Raw genomic sequence first — 20,309 nt, forward strand, 5'->3', positions numbered from 1 at the left:
ACGAAAGAATAACAGAAACTCTATAGTTGTGCTTGGCACGAATGAATGAGAGAAACTTTATAGTTGCGTGTAACACGATTTAATGCGAGAATATCTATAGTTGTGCATGGCACGGAAGAATGAGAGAAACTCTATAGTTGAGTTTGGCACGAAAGAGTGAGAGAAACTCAATAGTTACGTGTACCAGGATAGAATGAGAGAAACTCTATACTTGTGCGTGGCACGATAGAATGGGAAAAACTCCATAGTTAAACGTCGTACAAAAGAATGAGAGAAACTATAGTTGTGCGTGGAACGAAAGTATGAGAGAAACTCTATAGTTGTAGGAGGCACGAAAGCATGAGAGAAACTCTATTGCTGCGCGTGGCACGAAAGCATGAGAGAAACTCTATTGCGCGTGGCGCGAAAGAATGAGAGATACCCTAGAGTTTTGCGTGGCACGAAAGCATGAGAGAAACTCTATAGTGGCGTGTAGCACGATAGAATGAGAGAAACTCTATACTTGTGCGTGGCACGATAGAATGGCAAAAACTCCATAGTTGTGCGTCGTACAAAAGAATGAGAGAAACTCTATAGTTGTGCGTGGAACGAAAGTATGAGAGAAACTCTATAGTTGTGCGAGGCACGAAAGCATGAGAGAAACTCTATTGTTGCGCGGAGCACGAAACAATGAGAGAAACATTATAGTTGTTCGTGGCACGAACGAGTGAGAGAAACTTCATAGTTACGTGTACCAGGATAGAATGAGAGAAACTCTATACTTGTGCGTGGCACAATAAAATGGAGTAAACTCCACAGTTGTGCATCGTACAAAAGAATGAGAGAAACTCTATAGTGGTGCTTGGAAGGAAAGCATGAGAGAAACTACATAGTTGTACGTGGCACGAATGAATGAGCGAAGCTCTATAGTTGTGCGTGGCACGAGAGCATGAGAGAAACTCTATAGTTGTGCCTGGCACGAAAGAATGAGAGATACCCTAGAGTATTGCGTGGCATGAAAGCATGAGAGAAACTCTATAGTTGTGCGTGGAACGAAAGTATGAGAGAAACTCTATAGTTGTGCGAGGCACGAAAGCATGAGAGAAACTCTATTGCTGTGCGAGGCACGAAAGCATGAGAGAAACTCTATTGCGCGTGGCACGAAAGAGAGAAACTCTATAGTTGTGCGTGGCACGAAAGAATAAGAGAAACTCTATAGTTGCGTGTAGCACGATTTAATGCGAGAATATCTATAGTTGTGCGTTTCACGGAAGAATTAGAGAAACTCAATAGTTGCGTTTGGCACGAAAGAGTGCGAGAAACTCCATAGTTACGTGTACCACGATAGAATGAGAGAAACTCTATACCTCTGCGTGGCACAAAATATTGGGGTAAACTCCATAGTTGTGCGTCCTACTAAAGTATGAGAGAAACTCTATAGTTGTGCGAGGCACGAAAGCATGAGAGAAACTCTATTGTTGCGTGTGGCACGAAAGAATGAGTGAAACTCTATAGTTCTGCGCGGCACGAATGAATGAGATAAACTCTACAGTTGTGCATATCACGAAAGAATAAGAGAAACTCTATAGTTGTGCTTGGCACGAATGAATAAGAGAAACTCTATAGTTGCGTTTGGCACGAAAGAGTGAGAGAAACTCCATAGTTACGTGTACCAGGATGGAATGAGAGAAACTCTATACTTGTGCATGGCACGATAGAATGGGAAAAACTCCATAGTTGTACGTTGTATAAAAGAATGAGAGAAACTCTATAGTTGTGCGTGGAACGAAAGTATGAGAGAAACTCTATAGTTGTGCGAGGCACGAAAGCATGAGAGAAACTCTATTGCTGCGCGTGGCACGAAAGCATGAGAGAAACTCTATTGTGCGTGGCACGAAAGAATGAGAGAAACTCTATAGTTGTTGTGGCACGAAAGAATAAGAGAAACTCTATAGTTGTGCGTGGCGCGAAAGAATGAGGGAAACTCTACAGTTGTGCTTGGCACGAAAGAATGAGAGAAACTTTATAGTTGCATGTAGCACGATTTAATGCGAGAATATCTATAGTTGTGCGTGGCACGGAAGAATTAGAGAAACTCTACAGTTCCGTTTGGCACGAACGAGTGACGGAAACTTCATAGTTACGTGTACCAGGATAGAATGAGAGCAACTCTATACTAGTGTGTGGCACAATAAAATTGGGTAAACTCCACAGTTGGTCATCGTACAAAAGAATGAGAGAAACTCTATAGTTGTGCGTGGAACGAAAGTATGAGAGAAACTCTATAGTTGTGCGAGGCACGAAAGCATGAGAGAAACTCTATTGCTGCGCGTGGCACGAAAGCATGAGAGAAACTCTATTGTGCGTGGCACGAAAGAGAGAAACTCTATAGTTGTGCGTGGCACGAAAGAATAAGAGAAACTCTATAGTTGTGCGTGGCGCGAAAGAATGAGGGAAACTCTACAGTTGTGCTTGGCACGAAAGAATGAGAGAAACTTTAGGATTGCATGTAGCACGATTTAATGCGAGAATATCTATAGTTGTGCGTTGCACGGAAGAATTAGAGAAACTCAATAGTTGCGTTTGGCACGAAAGAGTGAGAGAAACTCCATAGTTACCTGTACCACGATAGAATGACAGAAACTCTATACTTGTGCGTGGCACAAAAAATTGGGGTAAACTCCATAGTTGTGCGTCGTAGAAAAGAATGAGAGAAACTCTATAGTTGTGCGTGGAACGAAAGTATGAGAGAAACTCTATAGTTGTGCGAGGCACGAAAGCATGAGAGAAACTCTATTGTTGCACGTGGTACGAAAGAATGATATAAACTCTATAGTTCTGCGTGGCACGAATGAATGAAACTCTATAGTTGTGCATATCACGAAAGAATAAGAGAAACTCTATAGTTGTGCGTGGCGCGAAAGAATGAGAGAAACTCTATAGTTGTGCTTGGCACGAAAGAATGAGAGAAACGTTATAGTTGCGTGTAGCACGATTTAATGCGAGAATATCTATAGTTGTGCATGGCACGGAAGAATTAGAGAAACTCTATAGTTGCGTTTGGCACGAAAGAGTGCGAGAAACTCCATAGTTACGTGTACTAGGATAGAATGAGAGAAACTCTATACTTGTGTGTGGTACAATAAAATGGGGTAAACTCCATAGTTGTGCGTCCTACTAAAGTATAAGAGAAACTCTATAGTTGTCCGAGGCACGAAAGCATGAGAGAAACTCTATTGTTGCGTGTGGCACGAAAGAATGAGTGAAACTCTATAGTTCTGCGTGGCACGAATGAATGAGATAAACTCTATAGTTGTGCATATCACGAAAGAATAAGAGAAACTCCATAGTTGTGCTTGGCACGAATGAATGAGAGAAACTTTATAGTTGCGTGCAACACGATTTAATGCGAGAATATCTATATTTGTGCATGGCACGGAAGAATGAGAGAAACTCTATAGTTGCGTTTGGCACGAAAGAGTGAGAGAAACTCCATAGTTACGTGTACCACGATAGAATGAGAGAAACTCTATACTTCTGCGTGGCACAAAAAATTGGGGTAAACTCCATAGTTGTGCGTCGTGCAAAAGAATGAGAGAAACTCTATATTTGTGCGTGGAACGAAAGTATGAGAGAAACTCTATAGTTGTGCGAGGCACGAAAGCATGAGAGAAACTCTATTGTTGCGCGTGGCACGAAAGAATAAGAGAAACTCTATAGTTCTGCGTGGCACGAATGAATGAGAGAAACTCTATGGTTGCGTTTGGCACGAAAGAGTGCGAGAAACTCCATAGTTACGTGTACTAGGATAGAATGAGAGAAACTCTATAGTTGTGCGTGGAACGAAAGTATGAGAAAAACTCTATAGTTGTGCGAGGCACGAAAGCATGAGAGAAACTCTATTGCTGCGCGTGGCACGAAAGCATGAGAGAAACTCTATTGTGCGTGGCACGAAAGAATGAGAGAAACTCTATAAATGTTGTGGCACGAAAGAATAAGAGAAACTCTATAGTTGTGCGCGGCGCGATAGAATGAGAGAAACTCTATAGTTGTGCTTGGCACGAAAGAATGTGAGAAACTTTATAGTTGCGTGTAGCACGATTTAATGCGAGAATATCTATAGTTGTGCAAGGCACGGAAGAATGAGAGAAACTCTATAGTTGCGTTTGGCACGAAAGAGTGCGAGAAACTCCATAGTTACGTGTACTAGGATAGAATGAGAGAAACTCTATACTTGTGTGTGGTACAATAAAATGGGGTAAACTCCATAGTTGTGCGTTCTACTAAAGTATGAGAGAAACTCTATAGTTGTGCGAAGCACGAAAACATGAGAGAAACTCTATTGTTGCGTGTGGCACGAAAGAATGAGCGAAATTCTATAGTTCTGCGTCGCACGAATGAATGAGATAAACTCTATAGTTGTGCATATCACGAAAGAATAAGAGAAAATCTATAGTTGTGCTTGGCACGAATGAATGAGAAAAACTTGATAGTTGCGCGTAACACGATTTAATGCGAGAATATCTATAGTTGTGCATGACACGGAAGAATGAGCGAAACTCTATAGTTGCGTTTAGCACGAAAGAGTGAGAGAAACTCCATAGTTACGTGTACCAGGATAGAATCAGAGAAACTCTATACTTGTGCGTGGCACGATAGAATGGGAAAAACTCCATAGTTGTACGTTGTATCAAAGAATGAGAGAAACTCTATAGTTGTGCGTGGAACGAATGTATGAGAGAAACTCTATAGTTTTGCGAGGCACGAAAGCATGAGAGAAACTCTATTGCTGCGCGTGGCACGAAAGCATGAGAGAAACTCTATTGTGCGTGGCACGAAAGAATGAGAGAAGCTCTATAGTTGTTGTGGCACGAAAGAATAAGAGAAACTCTATAGTTGTTTGTGGCGCGAAAGAATGAGGGAAACTCTACAGTTTTGCTTGGCACGAAAGAATGAGAGAAACTTTATAGTTGCGTGTAGCACGATTTAATGCGAGAATATCTATAGTTGTGCGTGGCACGGAAGAATTAGAGAAACTCTATAGTTCCGTTTGGCACGAACGAGTGAGAGAAACTTCATAGTTACGTGTACCAGGATAGAATGAGAGAAACTCTATACTTGTGCGTGGCACGATAGAATGGGAAAAACTCCATAGTTAAACGTCGTACAAAAGAATGAGAGAAACTATAGTTGTGCGTGGAACGAAAGTATGAGAGAAACTCTATAGTTGTAGGAGGCACGAAAGCATGAGAGAAACTCTATTGCTGCGCGTGGCACGAAAGCATGAGAGAAACTCTATTGCGCGTGGCACGAAAGAATGAGAGATACCCTAGAGTTTTGCGTGGCACGAAAGCATGAGAGAAACTCTATAGTGGCGTGTAGCACGATAGAATGAGAGAAACTCTATACTTGTGCGTGGCACGATAGAATGGCAAAAACTCCATAGTTGTGCGTCGTACAAAAGAATGAGAGAAACTCTATAGTTGTGCGTGGAACGAAAGTATGAGAGAAACTCTATAGTTGTGGGAGGCACGAAAGCATGAGAGAAACTCTATTGTTGCGCGGAGCACGAAACAATGAGAGAAACATTATAGTTGTTCGTGGCACGAACCAGTGAGAGAAACTTCATAGTTACGTGTACCAGGATAGAATGAGAGAAACTCTATACTTGTGCGTGGCACAATAAAATGGGGTAAACTCCACAGTTGTGCATCGTACAAAAGAATGAGAGAAACTCTATAGTGGTGCTTGGAAGGAAAGCATGAGAGAAACTACATAGTTGTACGTGGCACGAATGAATGAGCGAAGCTCTATAGTTGTGCGTGGCACGAGAGCATGAGAGAAACTCTATAGTTGTGCCTGGCACGAAAGAATGAGAGATACCCTAGAGTATTGCGTGGCACGAAAGCATGAGAGAAACTCTATAGTGGCGTGTAGCACGATAGAATGAGAGAAACTCTATACTTGTGCGTGGCACGATAGAATGGGAAAAACTCCATAGTTGTGCGTCGTACAAAAGAATGAGAGAAACTCTATAGTTGTGCGTGGAACGAAAGTATGAGAGAAACTCTATAGTTGTGCGAGGCACGAAAGCATGAGAGAAACTCTATTGCTGTGCGAGGCACGAAAGCATGAGAGAAACTCTATTGCGCGTGGCACGAAAGAGAGAAACTCTATAGTTGTGCGTGGCACGAAAGAATAAGAGAAACTCTATAGTTGCGTGTAGCACGATTTAATGCGAGAATATCTATAGTTGTGCGTTTCACGGAAGAATTAGAGAAACTCAATAGTTGCGTTTGGCACGAAAGAGTGCGAGAAACTCCATAGTTACGTGTACCACGATAGAATGAGAGAAACTCTATACTTCTGCGTGGCACAAAAAATTGGGGTAAACTCCATAGTTGTGCGTCCTACTAAAGTATGAGAGAAACTCTATAGTTGTGCGAGGCACGAAAGCATGAGAGAAACTCTATTGTTGCGTGTGGCACGAAAGAATGAGTGAAACTCTATAGTTCTGCGCGGCACGATGAATGAGATAAAACTCTACAGTTGTGCATATCACGAAAGAATAAGAGAAACTCTATAGTTGTGCTTGGCACGAATGAATGAGAGAAACTTGATAGTTGCGCGTAACACGATTTAATGCGAGAATATCTATAGTTGTGCATGGCACGGAAGAATGAGAGAAACTCTATAGTTGCGTTTAGCACGAAAGAGTGAGAGAAACTCCATAGTTACGTGTACCAGGATGGAATGAGAGAAACTCTATACTTGTGCGTGGCACGATAGAATGGGAAAAACTCCATAGTTGTATGTTGTATAAAAGAATGAGAGAAACTCTATAGTTGTGCGTGGAACGAAAGTATGAGAGAAACTCTATAGTTGTGCGAGGCACGAAAGCATGAGAGAAACTCTATTGCTGCGCGTGGCACGAAAGCATGAGAGAAACTCTATTGTGCGTGGCACGAAAGAATGAGAGAAACTCTATAGTTGTTGTGGCACGAAAGAATAAGAGAAACTCTATAGTTGTGCGTGGCGCGAAAGAATGAGGGAAACACTACAGTTGTGCTTGGCACGAAAGAATGAGAGAAACTTTATAGTTGCATGTAGCACGATTTAATGCGAGAATATCTATAGTTGTGCGTGGCACGGAAGAATTAGAGAAACTCTATAGTTCCGTTTGGCACGAACGAGTGACGGAAACTTCATAGTTACGTGTACCAGGATAGAATGAGAGCAACTCTATACTTGTGCGTGGCACAATAAAATGGGGTAAACTCCACAGTTGTGCATCGTACAAAAGAATGAGAGAAACTCTATAGTGGTGCTTGGAAGGAAAGCATGAGAGAAACTACATAGTTGTACGTGGCACGAATGAATGAGCGAAGCTCTATAGTTGTGCGTGGCACGAGAGCATGAGAGAAACTCTATAGTTGTGCCTGGCACGAAAGAATGAGAGATACCCTAGAGTATTGCGTGGCACGAAAGCATGAGAGAAACTCTATAGTGGCGTGTAGCACGATAGAATGAGAGAAACTCTATACTTGTGCGTGGCACGATAGAATGGGAAAAACTCCATAGTTGTGCGTCGTACAAAAGAATGAGAGAAACTCTATAGTTGTGCGTGGAACGAAAGTATGAGAGAAACTCTATAGTTGTGCGAGGCACGAAAGCATGAGAGAAACTCTATTGCTGCGCGTGGCACGAAAGCATGAGAGAAACTCTATTGCGCGTGGCACGAAAGAGAGAAACTCTATAGTTGTGCGTGGCACGAAAGAATAAGAGAAACTCTACAGTTGTGCTTGGCACGAAAGAATGAGAGAAACTTTAGGATTGCATGTAGCACGATTTAATGCGAGAATATCTATAGTTGTGCGTTGCACGGAAGAATTAGAGAAACTCAATAGTTGCGTTTGGCACGAAAGAGTGAGAGAAACTCAATAGTTACCTGTACCACGATAGAATGACAGAAACTCTATACTTGTGCGTGGCACAAAAAATTGGGGTAAACTCCATAGTTGTGCGTCGTACAAAAGAATGAGAGAAACTCTATGGTTGTGCGTGGAACGAAAGTATGAGAGAAACTCTATAGTTGTGCGAGGCACGAAAGCATGAGAGAAACTCTATTGTTGCACGTGGTACGAAAGAATGATAGAAACTCTATAGTTCTGCGTGGCACGAATGAATGAAACTCTATAGTTGTGCATATCACGAAAGAATAAGAGAAACTCTATAGTTGTGCGTGGCGCGAAAGAATGAGAGAAACTCTATAGTTGTGCTTGGCACGAAAGAATGAGAGAAACGTTATAGTTGCGTGTAGCACGAATTAATGCGAGAATATCTATAGTTGTGCATGGCACGGAAGAATTAGAGAAACTCTATAGTTGCGTTTGGCACGAAAGAGTGCGAGAAACTCCATAGTTACGTGTACTAGGATAGAATGAGAGAAACTCTATACTTGTGTGTGGTACAATAAAATGGGGTAAACTCCATAGTTGTGCGTCCTACTAAAGTATGAGAGAAACTCTATAGTTGTCCGAGGCACGAAAGCATGAGAGAAACTCTATTGTTGCGTGTGGCACGAAAGAATGAGTGAAACTCTATAGTTCTGCGTGGCACGAATGAATGAGATAAACTCTATAGTTGTGCATATCACGAAAGAATAAGAGAAACTCCATAGTTGTGCTTGGCACGAATGAATGAGAGAAACTTTATAGTTGCGTGCAACACGATTTATTGCGAGAATATCTATATATGTGCATGGCATGGAAGAATGAGAGAAACTCTATAGTTGCGTCTGGCACGAAAGAGTGAGAGAAACTCCATAGTTACGTGTACCACGATAGAATGAGAGAAACTCTATACTTCTGCGTGGCACAAAAAATTGGGGTAAACTCCATAGTTGTGCGTCGTACAAAAGAATGAGAGAAACTCTATAGTTGTGTGTGGAACGAAAGTATGAGAGAAACTCTATAGTTGTGCGAGGCACGAAAGCATGAGAGAAACTCTATTGTTGCGCGTGGCACGAAAGAATGAGAGAAACTCTATAGTTCTGCGTGGCACGAATAAATGAGAGAAACTCTATAGTTGTGCATATCACGAAAGAATAAGAGAAACTCTATAGTTGTGCGTGGCGCGAAAGAATGAGAGAAACTGTATAGTTGTGCTTGGCACGAAAAAATGAGAGAAACTTTATAGTTGCGTGTAGCACGATTTAATGCGAGAATATCTATAGTTGTGCATGGCACGGAAGAATGAGAGAAACTCTATAGTTGCGTTTGGCACGAAAGAGTGCGAGAAACTCCATAGTTACGTGCACTAGGATAGAATGGGAGAAACTCTATACTTGTTTGTGGTACAATAAAATGGGGTAAACTCCATAGTTGTGCGTCCTACTAAAGTATGAGAGAAACTCTATAGTTGTGCGAGGCACGAAAGCATGAGAGAAACTCTATAGTTCTGCGTGGCACGAATGAATGAGATAAACTCTATAGTTGTGCATATCACGAAAGAATAAGAGAAACTCTATAGTTGTGCTTGGCACGAATGAATGAGAAAAACTTGATAGTTGCGCGTAACACGATTTAATGCGAGAATATCTATAGTTGTGCATGGCACGGAAGAATGAGAGAAACTCTATAGTTGCGTTTGGCACGAAAGAGTGAGAGAAACTCCATAGTTACGTGTACCAGGATGGAATCAGAGAAACTCTATACTTGTGCGTGGCACAATAAAATGGGGTAAACTCCATAGTTGTGCGTCCTACTAAAGTATGAGAGAAACTCTAAAGTGGTGCGAGGCACGAAAGCATGAGAGAAACTCTATTGTTGCGTGTGGCACGAAAGAATGAGTGAAACTCTATAGTTGTGCATATCACGAAAGAATAAGAGAAACTCTATAGTTGTGCTTGGCACGAATGAATGAGAGAAACTTTATAGTTGCGTGTAACACGATTTAATGCGAGAATATCTATAGTTGTGCATGGCACGGAAGAATGAGAGAAACTCTATAGTTGAGTTTGGCACGAAAGAGTGAGAGAAACTCCATAGTTACGTGTACCAGGATAGAATGAGAGAAACTCTATACTTGTGCGTGGCACGATAGAATGGGAAAAACTCCATAGTTAAACGTCGTACAAAAGAATGAGAGAAACTATAGTTGTGCGTGGAACGAAAGTATGAGAGAAACTCTATAGTTGTAGGAGGCACGAAAGCATGAGAGAAACTCTATTGCTGCGCGTGGCACGAAAGCATGAGAGAAACTGTATTGCGCGTGGCACGAAAGAATGAGAGATACCCTAGAGTTTTGCGTGGCACGAAAGCATGAGAGAAACTCTATAGTGGCGTGTAGCACGATAGAATGAGAGAAACTCTATACTTGTGCGTGGCACGATAGAATGGCAAAAACTCCATAGTTGTGCGTCGTACAAAAGAATGAGAGAAACTCTATAGTTGTGCGTGGAACGAAAGTATGAGAGAAACTTTATAGTTGTGGGAGGCACGAAAGCATGAGAGAAACTCTATTGTTGCGCGGAGCACGAAACAATGAGAGAAACATTATAGTTGTTCGTGGCACGAACGAGTGAGAGAAACTTCATAGTTACGTGTACCAGGATAGAATGAGAGAAACTCTATACTTGTGCGTGGCACAATAAAATGGGGTAAACTCCACAGTTGTGCATCGTACAAAAGAATGAGAGAAACTCTATAGTGGTGCTTGGAAGGAAAGCATGAGAGAAACTACATAGTTGTACGTGGCACGAATGAATGAGCGAAGCTCTATAGTTGTGCGTGGCACGAGAGCATGAGAGAAACTCTATAGTTGTGCCTGGCACGAAAGAATGAGAGATACCCTAGAGTATTGCGTGGCACGAAAGCATGAGAGAAACTCTATAGTGGCGTGTAGCACGATAGAATGAGAGAAACTCTATACTTGTGCGTGGCACGATAGAATGGGAAAAACTCCATAGTTGTGCGTCGTACAAAAGAATGAGAGAAACTCTATAGTTGTGCGTGGAACGAAAGTATGAGAGAAACTCTATTGTTGTGCGAGGCACGAAAGCATGAGAGAAACTCTATTGCTGTGCGAGGCACGAAAGCATGAGAGAAACTCTATTGCGCGTGGCACGAAAGAGAGAAACTCTATAGTTGTGCGTGGCACGAAAGAATAAGAGAAACTCTATAGTTGCGTGTAGCACGATTTAATGCGAGAATATCTATAGTTGTGCGTTTCACGGAAGAATTAGAGAAACTCAATAGTTGCGTTTGGCACGAAAGAGTGCGAGAAACTCCATAGTTACGTGTACCACGATAGAATGAGAGAAACTCTATACTTCTGCGTGGCACAAAAAATTGGGGTAAACTCCATAGTTGTGCGTCCTACTAAAGTATGAGAGAAACTCTATAGTTGTGCGAGGCACGAAAGCATGAGAGAAACTCTATTGTTGCGTGTGGCACGAAAGAATGAGTGAAACTCTATAGTTCTGCGCGGCACGAATGAATGAGATAAACCCTACAGTTGTGCATATCACGAAAGAATAAGAGAAACTCTATAGTTGTGCTTGGCACGAATGAATGAGAGAAACTTGATAGTTGCGCGTAACACGATTTAATGCGAGAATATCTATAGTTGTGCATGGCACGGAAGAATGAGAGAAACTCTATAGTTGCGTTTAGCACGAAAGAGTGAGAGAAACTCCATAGTTACGTGTACCAGGATGGAATGAGAGAAACTCTATACTTGTGCGTGGCACGATAGAATGGGAAAAACTCCATAGTTGTACGTTGTATAAAAGAATGAGAGAAACTCTATAGTTGTGCGTGGAACGAAAGTATGAGAGAAACTCTATAGTTGTGCGAGGCACGAAAGCATGAGAGAAACTCTATTGCTGCGAGTGGCACGAAAGCATGAGAGAAACTCTATTGTGCGTGGCACGAAAGAATGAGAGAAACTCTATAGTTGTTGTGGCACGAAAGAATAAGAGAAACTCTATAGTTGTGCGTGGCGCGAAAGAATGAGGGAAACTCTACAGTTGTGCTTGGCACGAAAGAATGAGAGAAACTTTATAGTTGCATGTAGCACGATTTAATGCGAGAATATCTATAGTTGTGCGTGGCACGGAAGAATTAGAGAAACTCTATAGTTCCGTTTGGCACGAACGAGTGACGGAAACTTCATAGTTACGTGTACCAGGATAGAATGAGAGCAACTCTATACTTGTGCGTGGCACAATAAAATGGGGTAAACTCCACAGTTGTGCATCGTACAAAAGAATGAGAGAAACTCTATAGTGGTGCTTGGAAGGAAAGCATGAGAGAAACTACATAGTTGTACGTGGCACGAATGAATGAGCGAAGCTCTATAGTTTTGCGTGGCACGAGAGCATGAGAGAAACTCCATAGTTGTGCCTGGCACGAAAGAATGAGAGATACCCTAGAGTATTGCGTGGCACGAAAGCATGAGAGAAACTCTATAGTGGCGTGTAGCACGATAGAATGAGAGAAACTCTATACTTGTGCGTGGCACGATAGAATGGGAAAAACTCCATAGTTGTGCGTCGTACAAAAGAATGAGAGAAACTCTATAGTTGTGCGCGGAACGAAAGTATGAGAGAAACTCTATAGTTGTGCGAGGCACGAAAGCATGAGAGAAACTCTATTGCTGTGCGAGGCACGAAAGCATGAGAGAAACTCTATTGCGCGTGGCACGAAAGAGAGAAACTCTATAGTTGTGCGTGGCACGAAAGAATAAGAGAAACTCTATAGTTGCGTGTAGCACGATTTAATGCGAGAATATCTATAGTTGTGCGTTTCACGGAAGAATTAGAGAAACTCAATAGTTGCGTTTGGCACGAAAGAGTGCGAGAAACTCCATAGTTACGTGTACCACGATAGAATGAGAGAAACTCTATACTTCTGCGTGGCACAAAAAATTGGGGTAAACTCCATAGTTGTGCGTCCTACTAAAGTATGAGAGAAACTCTATAGTTGTGCGAGGCACGAAAGCATGAGAGAAACTCTATTGTTGCGTGTGGCACGAAAGAATGAGTGAAACTCTATAGTTCTGCGCGGCACGATGAATGAGATAAACTCTACAGTTATGCATATCACGAAAGAATAAGAGAAACTCTATAGTTGTGCTTGGCACGAATGAATGAGAGAAACTTGATAGTTGCGCGTAACACGATTTAATGCGAGAATATCTATAGTTGTGCATGGCACGGAAGAATGAGAGAAACTCTATAGTTGCGTTTAGCACGAAAGAGTGAGAGAAACTCCATAGTTACGTGTACCAGGATGGAATGAGAGAAACTCTATACTTGTGCGTGGCACGATAGAATGGGAAAAACTCCATAGTTGTACGTTGTATAAAAGAATGAGAGAAACTCTATAGTTGTGCGTGGAACGAAAGTATGAGAGAAACTCTATAGTTGTGCGAGGCACGAAAGCATGAGAGAAACTCTATTGCTGCGCGTGGCACGAAAGCATGAGAGAAACTCTATTGTGCGTGGCACGAAAGAATGAGAGAAACTCTATAGTTGTTGTGGCACGAAAGAATAAGAGAAACTCTATAGTTGTGCGTGGCGCGAAAGAATGAGGGAAACTCTACAGTTGTGCTTGGCACGAAAGAATGAGAGAAACTTTATAGTTGCATGTAGCACGATTTAATGCGAGAATATCTATAGTTGTGCGTGGCACGGAAGAATTAGAGAAACTCTATAGTTCCGTTTGGCACGAACGAGTGACGGAAACTTCATAGTTACGTGTACCAGGATAGAATGAGAGCAACTCTATACTTGTGCGTGGCACAATAAAATGGGGTAAACTCCACAGTTGTGCATCGTACAAAAGAATGAGAGAAACTCTATAGTGGTGCTTGGAAGGAAAGCATGAGAGAAACTACATAGTTGTACGTGGCACGAATGAATGAGCGAAGCTCTATAGTTGTGCGTGGCACGAGAGCATGAGAGAAACTCTATAGTTGTGCCTGGCACGAAAGAATGAGAGATACCCTAGAGTATTGCGTGGCACGAAAGCATGAGAGAAACTCTATAGTGGCGTGTAGCACGATAGAATGAGAGAAACTCTATACTTGTGCGTGGCACGATAGAATGGGAAAAACTCCATAGTTGTACGTTGTATAAAAGAATGAGAGAAACTCTATAGTTGTGCGTGGAACGAAAGTATGAGAGAAACTCTATAGTTGTGCGAGGCACGAAAGCATGAGAGAAACTCTATTGCTGCGCGTGGCACGAAAGCATGAGAGAAACACTCTTGTGCGTGGCACGAAAGAATGAGAGAAACTCTATAGTTGTTGTGGCACGAAAGAATAAGAGAAACTCTATAGTTGTGCGTGGCGCGAAAGAATGAGGGAAACTCTACAGTTGTGCTTGGCACGAAAGAATGAGAGAAACTTTATAGTTGCATGTAGCACGATTTAATGCGAGAATATCTATAGTTGTGCGTGGCACGGAAGAATTAGAGAAACTCTATAGTTCCGTTTGGCACGAACGAGTGACGGAAACTTCATAGTTACGTGTACCAGGATAGAATGAGAGCAACTCTATACTAGTGTGTGGCACAATAAAATGGGGTAAACTCCACAGTTGTGCATCGTACAAAAGAATGAGAGAAACTCTATAGTTGTGCGTGGAACGAAAGTATGAGAGAAACTCTATAGTTGTGCGAGGCACGAAAGCATGAGAGAAACTCTATTGCTGCGCGTGGCACGAAAGCATGAGAGAAACTCTATTGCGCGTGGCACGAAAGAGAGAAACTCTATAGTTGTGCGTGGCACGAAAGAATAAGAGAAACTCTATAGTTGTGCGTGGCGCGAAAGAATGAGGGAAACTCTACAGTTGTGCTTGGCACGAAAGAATGAGAGAAACTTTAGGATTGCATGTAGCACGATTTAATGCGAGAATATCTATAGTTGTGCGTTGCACGGAAGAATTAGAGAAACTCAATAGTTGCGTTTGGCACGAAAGAGTGAGAGAAACTCCATAGTTACCTGTACCACGATAGAATGACAGAAACTCTATACTTGTGCGTGGCACAAAAAATTGGGGTAAACTCCATAGTTGTGCGTCGTACAAAAGAATGAGAGAAACTCTATAGTTGTGCGTGGAACGAAAGTATGAGAGAAACTCTATAGTTGTGCGAGGCATGAAAGCATGAGAGAAACTCTATTGTTGCACGTGGTACGAAAGAATGATAGAAACTCTATAGTTCTGCGTGGCACGAATGAATGAAACTCTATAGTTGTGCATATCACGAAAGAATAAGAGAAACTCTATAGTTGTGCGTGGCGCGAAAGAGTGAGAGAAACTCTATAGTTGTGCTTGGCACGAAAGAATGAGAGAAACGTTATAGTTGCGTGTAGCACGAATTAATGCGAGAATATCTATAGTTGTGCATGGCACGGAAGAATTAGAGAAACTCTATAGTTGCGTTTGGCACGAAAGAGTGCGAGAAACTCCATAGTTACGTGTACTAGGATAGAATGAGAGAAACTCTATACTTGTGTGTGGTACAATAAAATGGGGTAAACTCCATAGTTGTGCGTCCTACTAAAGTATGAGAGAAACTCTATAGTTGTCCGAGGCACGAAAGCATGAGAGAAACTCTATTGTTGCGTGTGGCACGAAAGCATGAGAGAAACTCTATAGTTCTGCGTGGCACGAATGAATGAGATAAACTCTATAGTTGTGCATATCACGAAAGAATAAGAGAAACTCTATAGTTGTGCTTGGCACGAATGAATGAGAAAAACTTGATAGTTGCGCATAACACGATTTAATGCGAGAATATCTATAGTTGTGCATGGCACGGAAGAATGAGAGAAACTCTATAGTTGCGTTTGGCACGAAAGAGTGAGAGAAACTCCATAGTTACGTGTACCAGGATGGAATCAGAGAAACTCTATACTTGTGCGTGGCACGATAGAATGGGAAAAACTCCATAGTTGTACGTTGTATAAAAGAATGAGAGAAACTCTATAGTTGTGCGTGGAACGAATGTATGAGAGAAACTCTATAGTTTTGCGAGGCACGAAAGCATGAGAGAAACTCTATTGCTGCGCGTGGCACGAAAGCATGAGAGAAACTCTATTGCGCGTGGCACGAAAGAGAGAAACTCTATAGTTGTGCGTGGCACGAAAGAATAAGAGAAACTCTATAGTTGTGCGTGGCGCGAAAGAATGAGGGAAACTCTACAGTTGTGCTTGGCACGAAAGAATGAGAGAAACATTATAGTTGCGTGTAGCACGATTTAATGCGAGAATATCTATAGTTGTGTGTTGCACGGAAGAATTAGAGAAACTCAATAGTTGCGTTTGGCACGCAAGAGTGCGAGAAACTCCATAGTTACGTGTACCACGATAGAATGAGAGAAACTCTATACTTCTGCGTGGCACAATAAATTGGGGTAAACTCCATAGTTGTGCGTCGTACGAAAGAATGAGAGAAACTCTATAGTTGTGCGTGGAACGAAAGTATGACAGAAATTCTATAGTTGTGCGAGGCACGAAAGCATGAGAGAAACTCTAGTGTTACGCGTGGCACGTAAGGATGAGAGAAACTCTATAGTTCTGCGTGGCACGAATGAATGAGAGAAACTCTATAGTTGTGCTTATCACGAAAGAATAAGAGAAACTCTATAGTGCGCGGCGCGAAAGAATGAGAGAAACTCTATAGTTGTGCTTGGCACGAAAGAATGTGAGAAACTTTATAGTTGCGTGTAGCACGATTTAATGCGAGAATATCTATAGTTGTGCATGGCGCGGAAGAATGAGAGAAACTCTATAGTTGCGTTTGGCACGAAAGAGTGCGAGAAACTCCATAGTTACGTGTACTAGGATAGAATGAGAGAAAATCTATACTTGTGTGTGGTACAATAAAATGGGGTAAACTCCATAGTTGTGCGTTCTACTAAAGTATGAGAGAAACGCTATAGTTGTGCGAAGCGCGAAAGCATGAGAGGAACTATTGTTGCGTGTGGCACCAAAGAATGAGTGAAATTCTATAGTTCTGCGTGGCACGAATGAATGAGATAAACTCTATAGTTGTGCATATCACGAAAGAATAAGAGAAACTCTATAGTTGTGCTTGGCACGAATGAATGAGAGAAACTCTATAGTTGCGTTTGGCACGAAAGCATGAGAGAAACTCTATTGCGCGTGGCACAAAAGAGAGAAACTCTATAGTTGTGCGTGGCACGAAAGAATAAGAGAAACTCTATAGTTGTGCGTGGCGCGAAAGAATGAGGGAAACTCTACAGTTGTGCTTGGCACGAAAGAATGAAACTTTATAGTTGCGTGTAGCACGATTTAATGCGAGAATATCTATAGTAGTGCGTTGCACGGCAGAATTAGAGAAACTCAATAGTTGCGTTTGGCACGAAAGAGTGAGAGAAACTCCATAGTTACGTGTACCACGATAGAATGAGAGAAAATGTATACTTCTGCGTGGCACAAAAAATTGGGTAAACTCCATAGTTGTGCGTGGAACGAAAGTATGAAACTCTATAGTTGTGCGAGGCACAAAAGAATGATAGGAACTCTATAGTTCTGCGTGGCACGAATGAATGAAACTCTATAGTTGTGCATATCACGAAAGAATAAGAGAAACTCTATAGTTGTGCGTGGCGCGAAAGAATGAGAGAAACTCTATAGTTGTGCTTGGCACGAAAGAATGAGAGAAACGTTATAGTTGCGTGTAGCACGATTTAATGCGAGAATATCTATAGTTGTGCATGGCACGGAAGAATTAGAGAAACTCTATAGTTGCGTTTGGCACGAAAGAGTGCGAGAAACTCCATAGTTACATGTACTAGGATAGAATGAGAGAAACTCTATACTTGTGTGTGGTACAATAAAATGGGGTAAACTCCATAGTTGTGCGTCCTACTAAAGTATGAGAGAAACTCTATAGTTGTCCGAGGCACGAAAGCATGAGAGAAACTCTATTGTTGCGTGTGGCACGAAAGAATGAGTGAAACTCTATAGTTCTGCGTGGCACGAATGAATGAGATAAACTCTATAGTTGTGCATATCACGAAAGAATAAGAGAAACTCCATAGTTGTGCTTGGCACGAATGAATGAGAGAAACTTTATAGTTGCGTGCAACACGATTTATTGCGAGAATATCTATATATGTGCATGGCACGGAAGAATGAGAGAAACTCTATAGTTGCGTTTGGCACGAAAGAGTGCGAGAAACTCCATAGTTACGTGTACCACGATAGAATGAGAGAAACTCTATACTTCTGCGTGGCACAAAAAATTGGGGTAAACTCCATAGTTGTGCGTCGTACAAAAGAATGAGAGAAACTCTATAGTTGTGCGTGGAACGAAAGTATGAGAGAAACTCTATAGTTGTGCGAGGCACGAAAGCATGAGAGAAACTCTATTGTTGCGCGTGGCACGAAAGAATGAGAGAAACTCTATAGTTCTGCGTGGCACGAATAAATGAGAGAAACTCTATAGTTGTGCATATCACGAAAGTATAAGAGAAACTCTATAGTTGTGCGTGGCGCGAAAGAATGAGAGAAACTGTGTAGTTGTGCTTGGCACAAAAAAATGAGAGAAACTTTATAGTTGCGCGTAGCACGATTTAATGCGAGAATATGTATAGTTGTGCATGGCACGGAAGAATGAGAGAAACTCTATAGTTGTGTTTGGCACGAAAGAGTGCGAGAAACTCCATAGTTACGTGCACTAGGATAGAATGGGAGAAACTCTATACTTGTGTGTGGTACAATAAAATGGGGTAAACTCCATAGTTGTGCGTCCTACTAAAGTATGAGAGAAACTCTATAGTTGTGCGAGGCACGAAAGCATGAGAGAAACTCTATTGTTGCGTGCGGCACGAAAGAATGAGTGAAACTCTATAGTTCTGCGTGGCACGAATGAATGAGATAAACTCTATAGTTGTGCATATCACGAAAGAATAAGAGAAACTCTATAGTTGTGCTTGGCACGAATGAATGAGAAAAACTTGATAGTTGCGCGTAACACGATTTAATGCGAGAATATCTATAGTTGTGCATGGCTCGGAAGAATGAGAGAAACTCTATAGTTGCGTTTGGCACGAAAGAGTGAGAGACACTCCATAGTTACGTGTACCAGGATGGAATCAGAGAAACTCTATACTTGTGCGTGGCACGATAGAATGGGAAAAACTCCATAGTTGTACGTTGTATAAAAGAATGAGAGAAACTCTATAGTTGTGCGTGGAACGAATGTATGAGAGAAACTCTATAGTTTTGCGAGGCACGAAAGCATGCGAGAAACTCTATTGCTGCGCGTGGCACGAAAGCATGAGAGAAACTCTATTGTGCGTGGCACGAAAGAATGAGAGAAACTCTATAGTTGTTGTGGCACGAAAGAATAAGAGAAACTCTATAGTTGTTTGTGGCGCGAAAGAATGAGGGAAACTCTACAGTTGTGCTTGGCACGAAAGAATGAGAGAAACTTTATAGTTGCGTGTAGCACGATTTAATGCGAGAATATCTATAGTTGTGCGTGGCACGGAAGAATTAGAGAAACTCTATAGTTCCGTTTGGCACGAACGAGTGAGAGAAACTTCATAGTTACGTGTACCAGGATAGAATGAGAGAAACTCTATACTTGTGTGTGGCACAATAAAATGGGGTAAACTCCATAGTTGTGCGTCCTACTAAAGTATGAGAGAAACTCTAAAGTGGTGCGAGGCACGAAAGCATGAGAGAAACTCTATTGTTGCGTGTGGCACGAAAGAATGAGTGAAACTCTATAGTTCTTCGTGGCACGAATGAATGAGATAAACTCTATAGTTGTGCATATCACGAAAGAATAACAGAAACTCTATACTTGTGCTTGGCACAAATGAATGAGAGAAACTTTATAGTTGCGTGTAACACGATTTAATGCGAGAATATCAATAGTTGTGCATGGCACGGAAGAATGAGAGAAACTCTATAGTTGAGTTTGGCACGAAAGAGTGAGAGAAACTCCATAGTTACGTGTACCAGGATAGAATGAGAGAAACTCTATACTTGTGCATGGCACAATAAAATGGGGTAAACTCCATAGTAGTGCGTCGTACAAAAGAACGAGAGAAACTCTATAGTTGTACGTGGCACGAATGAATGAGCGAAGCTGTATAGTTGTGCGTGGCACGAGAGCATGAGAAAAACTCTGTAGTTGTGCCTGGAACGAAGGAATGAGAGATACCCTACAGTTGTGCGTGGCACGAAAGCATGAGATAAACTCTATAGTGGCGTGTAGCACGATAGAACGAGAGAAACTCTATACTTGTGCGTGGCACGATAGAATGGGAAAAACTCCATAG

This window comes from Dermacentor variabilis, chromosome 5 (assembly GCF_050947875.1).
Source record: "Dermacentor variabilis isolate Ectoservices chromosome 5, ASM5094787v1, whole genome shotgun sequence".
Taxonomy (NCBI): Eukaryota; Metazoa; Arthropoda; class Arachnida; order Ixodida; family Ixodidae; genus Dermacentor; species Dermacentor variabilis.